The 5,863-nt window shown below is 38.7% G+C and overlaps 1 protein-coding gene across 1 annotated transcript in view; it reads right to left on the bottom strand.

Moving 5' to 3' along the window:
- Nucleotides 1–5,863, bottom strand: part of LOC106734949 (dedicator of cytokinesis protein 4) — a gene marked incomplete in the record, with an annotated part of 360,446 nt that overhangs the window by 320,241 nt on the left and 34,342 nt on the right.

Here is a 5,863-nt window from a genome sequence, read left to right as displayed (position 1 = left end):
CCCCCAGAGAGGATGGCCATACCGTAATTCCTTCTCCTCCATTCTCCTCTGGGGATCTTGGGCAAGCACACACATGTGCCCAGTATGAGTTTAAGCCACTGGGTCTGGGACTCAAACCTTGGTCGACTACATGGGAGTCCAGCAACATAGCCATTATGCCAACTGCTGGTCTCAATAGTTTTTTAATCTCAATTTTAAATAGTGAACAATAATCTCAATTTCTCATGTATCATGTAAGATTTCAAGATAAAACTGAAACGTAATTCTCTAACATGCACCTAACTAAATCAAAACAGCAAGCTATTTATTATATCTACCATTACACCTGTAAAAGAAACAAAACCTGAAAAGCTCTTAGGCAATAGAAATATTTTTCCTTACTATCCTTGCATATTTATTTCCATTCTACTATCCCCACAGAATTTCATCTTAACCTATATACTACATATTACAAAATATATAGTGTATACATACATATATTTTTTTTAGCCAGAGGGCATGTGCATGTGCATGTGCATGAGAGGGACTAAAGGAGAGAAGGAAAAGAGAGATAGAAAGAAAGCAACCCCCATGACGCCTGGTGACACTATAATCCTTTCTTCCTCCATTTCTCTCCTATTGAGATCTTGAGTATGCACACAAGTGCCCAGTGTGTATTCTAAGCTGCCAGGGCAAAGATCTAAACTCTGGCCAGCAGTGTAGATCCGGCTCCCTCTGCACAGAGTTTAACCATTGCCCTATGGGCCATTCCTAAGAAACAGTTTTATATTCTAAAGTTTTAATAATCATTTTATAATATTCTGTAAATTAAGAATACATAATACATATATGTAACTTACTGAAAATGGTTGTATATATATATATATATACACACACATATCTCTTGATCAGGAAGAATTTTGTAAATTTACTTAAAAATATTTTGGTTCAGCCCCATAGTTCAGTGGTTAAAGGTTCTAGATTCCACATGGTCAACCATAGGTCAATTCCTAGCCCTGGTGGCTTGAAAAACATACTTGGTGTCATGCACATACATGGCTAAAATCCCAGCAAGATGATGAAATTGCAGCATGACCATAAACCAATAGTAAAGTGCTTTCTCCCCTTATTCTCTTTCTTTCCCTCTCCATCTCTCTCTGATGAGTGCAAATACCCTCTGGCAATAAAATAAGTTTTAATAAATAAAATAAAAATAAATAAGTATAAATATAACTTAACATCACAGGAACTTTTTTAACTTTGCATACTTAAAAATATAAATGTAAATTTTTAAAGTGGTCATAAGATCTATTATTTTTATATGGGTTAATTCATATTTGTTATACTATAGATAAAGCCATAAATATTACATATACATAATTTATAAATGATTAGTAAGTAAGTTGTTTTAGAAATGTGTCTCTTAATAAGAACATATGAGGTACTTTCTTCCAATTAAATTTTGCATTTGTAGATTAATATTGCTAAAACGAGCATCAATTTCATTCCTATCTGCCCCCCTTCCTTTTTTAATCTAAAAGCTGGAAAAATATGCCCACATAAATAACTACATGGAAATTTAAGTTTGCTACAATAATTTTCCTCAATAGTTTGAATTCCTTCTGGGACATATGCCAAAAAAAATCTGAGAGTGATCTATCATCAAAATGATTTTTAATGATCAACTGACAACTCAATTAAGCCCTCTTGCAATTTTGTAGAAAATAAAGAATTGGATGCCACCTGAACTGCGAAAGTACTTGTTATCCTGTCATTGGAGTCATTAATTTTCATCAACACCAACACCCCTATTTCAATCAGTTCTTTCTTTGGAGCCCGGGTGTTTTTTCTATCCCGGGATCCAAAAGATATCCTCATAAGAATACAGACGCATGGGAGACTGACCTCTCCCCTTGTTGAGTGAGAGAAGGTTTATAATGAACAGATACTCTAGGGAGTAAAAACATGAGTATATATGAAATTGACAACTGGATATAGAAAACCGTAAGTCTGCCCATACCCCTTGCCACCATGGTCTCCTGCCAGAAATGGGAATATCCCTCTCTGAAGTTGTCCACCTGACTCCACGATCCTCTATTTGGTCTTGATTCTAAAGACAACAAACATCAGGCTGGGAGCTTTGCTCTTCCCTCCTCCAGTAATGCAGCTCTGTCTGTTTGACCTCTGATTACACCACCCCATTATTAATAACAATATAGAATAAAAATTGTAATGACCCAATTTCTTGGCATAGAACAATATATTGGGGAAAAAAATCTCATACATGCATTGACTGTATTTGGTTCCTTTAGCATCAAAACAGAAGAACCTGTATTTTTGCATAAACCTGCCAATTACTGTATTTTAATTACAGTCATTTTTATCCCCCAGAGTCTTCTCACCCCCAAGTCCTGCTCAGGAACAATCTGAGAACTGACTCATTACAGTACGCTGTCCCCTGAGTACCAACTTCTTTCAATCAAATGCATGTGCTTTGAGGACACTGTATTCAGACTGAGATGGCACATGAGATAAAAACGAGTCTGGTGGTGGTGGCCGTTTATAATAACAACACTGCACAGAAACTGATCATGTAGGTGTGAGATCCTGGCAGTGATTGTCCTTTCCTGACATACACTGCCCTAAGTTACAGGGATAATGAAATGGGATGAGGGCAGGAGAGGATATAATTCTCCTGCCAACCAACTCCTAATTCTAGTCATCACTATCCAGCAGTCAAGCTCCAGGGTACCCAGTCTCAGCCAGAATAAGTAGCTGAGGAGAGATGTTGGAAGTCTAAGTATTCCTTGAAGAGTGGTATTGTCCTGCTGTTATAGGCATCAATCTAGGCTGAGGAATTTATTAAAAGTTAATGCTCAGCAGGACCAGCAGTTGGAGTAATGGCTATGTCACTGGACTCCCATGTAGTCAACTGCAGTTCAAGCCCCGAACCCGGTGGCTTAAACTCACGGCAGGAACATGTGCATCATGCCCAAGATCCCGAGAGGATAATGCAGGAGAAGGGATTGCGGTGTGGCCATCCCCCCTGGGAGGTGATTTCTCGCTTTTTGTCTCTCTGTCTCTCTCTGTCTTTCTGGTGAGTGCACGCGCTGTATATCAAATGGTGTTCTGGCGAGGTGACGCGGTGTATAGCAAAAACCCTTAAAAAAAAAAAAAAAAAAAAGAGAAGAAAAGAAAATTAATGCTCAGGAATCAGACAGCCCTGGGCTTGAAGTCTACACTCAAAGTTTGACTATACCTGTGTAACCTTGGGCAAGTAACCCTTCTGAACTTTACATCACTCTTCTGAAACACTGGGATAATAATAATAGCATTTACCTCACGAGGTTACTGGGAGGAATAGATCAGCTAATAATGCATTTAAAAAACCACTTAGCCTGGTTACTTGCAAATAAAACTATCTGTTAATTGTAACTGTTGTTGAAATACCTTTACACTGTTGCAAGTCAATTTCTATGAAAATCAATCACAGATGATGACAAATGCAATAATGAAATCCTGATTTTTTCCACAAAATTTAGATTTTTATCAACACAGCGATAGATTTGCTTTAAACAAATTTTAAAAAGATATTTGCTTTAAAAAAAAATGCTGTTCTTTTTCATGATATGCAAGCACACAGGGCAGTCTCTTGAACAAGACTGCATTAGCCCTCATAGGCTTAGCATAAGCTGCGTGTGTGTATGTGTGTGTGTGTGTATGACAGAGAGAGCATGCACATGCATGTATATATACATACACACTAATCCCCTTGTAGTGTCACAGTGACAGTACAATGACTATGGGACTGTGATCAGTACAATAAAAAAGTTAAATTAAGTAGCCAGCAGTAGGATATAGAAGAATCCCCAAATACCTATTGACACCAGTATCACTCTGTCATTCTCTAAGATCTATTCAAGGCTGCTTCTAGTCTCATTGTCTTTCTATTTATAGATGAAATACAATTTCACGTTATAGCTGTGAGTACGCTAAAAGAATTGTAGTGTTCCTGCTTCCAGATGTAAGAAGAAATCTGGCCATATCCCCTATCTAATACTTTCAAAGTGAGGCTTATGGTATGCCTTTTTCTTCTTTTCTTGTTTTTTATTTTTTTGATAGAGAGATTGTTGCTATAGGACAATGCACTCACTAGAGAGACAGAGAAACAGAAAATAAGAAATCACCCCCCAGGGAGGATGTCCATGTGGCAGTCTCTTCTCCATTCTCCTCTCCAGATTCTGGGCATGCATGCACATGGTCCTGGTGTTAGTTTTAAGATGCCAGGTCCAGAACTGGAACCATGGTCAACTACATAAAAATCTAGCAACATAACCATTTTGTCTTCTGCTGGTCCCTGCCTTTTCTTCTTATTTATTTATTTTTTTAATTGCCAGAGGAATTACTCACCAGAGAGAAACAGAGAGAGACAGAGAGAAAACAGCTCCCAGCTGGGTATGGTCATGCTGCAATCCCATGTCTTCCATTTCTCCATCCTGTTGGAACTTGGGGTATATACATATACATGCCCAGTATATTTCTCAAGTTACAGGGCTAGGATTTGAACTGCGGTGAGCTAAGTGGGAATGGGCTCCTTTACCTAATAGGCTACAGGGCCAGCTCCTTATTTAATGGTCTTAAGTCATGTTATAATTTAAATGAATAAAAAACCTTACCAGAAGAGACTCAAGGAAGAGAAAAGAGACTTGAGAAGAGGAATGAAAAGCTGTAAGAGATGAAATTGTCAGTTATAGTACCTCTATTTCCCAGTCAAACCTATTCAAAAGACGCACGTTATAAAACTCTGCACCTCAGGACCAGCAGTTAGCGTAATGGCTATGTTGCTGGACTCCCATGTAGTCAACTGTGGTTCGAGTCCTGGACCCAGTGGCTTAAACTCACACCAGGTGCGTGTGCGTGCGTGCCCAAGATCCCGAGAGGAGAAAGGAGGAGAAGGAATTGTGGCATGGCCATCCCCCCTGGGGGGTGATTTCTCGCTTTCTGTCTCTCTGTCTCTCGCTGTCTTTCTGTCGAGTGCACATACCCTTTAGCAAAAACCTCTTTAAAAAAAAAAAACTCTGCACCTTCTCTGCTTCCTAACCCCATATTTAAGCAGGAACAGAACTATTCCTAGAAAAGAGCAGAGGAGCACTAGGAAAACAACATAACTGAAGGTAAAGTTCCAAATGCATACTAATAAATATTAAGTGCCAGTTTCACAAAGATACTACAAAAACTAAGCTCCAATGACAAGGATATTATTGATAGCAGACTGCCATGTGGAAATTACTAGTTTTCTGTGCTTTTAAAACAGTGAGCCCAAAAAATAAAAATGTGTTTCCTATCCCTCAGCCATCACATTTTTCTTTATTCTGTTCTCATTCCCCCTATGGAAACACAGAAAAAGAGCTCACAAAACATTCAAACATGCACGTGACACAGGCTGCCAAAACATAGAACTTTTGTATAGACCCCAACATACCAACCAATCCATAAGAAATCAGAACAACACCCATTATAAGGGTTACCTGAAAGATGCAGTAACTGCAGAGAGAAAATGAATCTGTGATGATAAAAGGAATGAAAGCTTTTAAAAATAGGGTTTGAGTTTAGCCAACTTATCAAAAGTTACAATAAACAATACTCAAAAAGTTAGGATGATTATTGATTTAATGGAAATAAAGCTGGGGTCTAGCCTGATGGCACAGTTAGTAGCAAACTGAATTGCCGTGCTAGAAGCCACATAGCCGACCACAGGTTCAGATCCCATGGCTGGCCTGAAAACACATCAGGTGTGACCATAGGCATCAAAGATCCTGAAGAGCTGGAGGGCTGGGGAAAGAGAAGGATGGTGTGACGAGACCCTGTCAAAGGAGCTTCTCTT

Source organism: Tupaia chinensis, unplaced genomic scaffold (genome assembly GCF_000334495.1).
Source record: "Tupaia chinensis unplaced genomic scaffold, TupChi_1.0 Scaffold000262_1, whole genome shotgun sequence".
NCBI classification, from domain to species: Eukaryota; Metazoa; Chordata; class Mammalia; order Scandentia; family Tupaiidae; genus Tupaia; species Tupaia belangeri.
The sequence above is the reverse complement of the archived record's forward strand: the minus strand, read 5'-3'. Positions and strand labels throughout refer to the sequence as shown.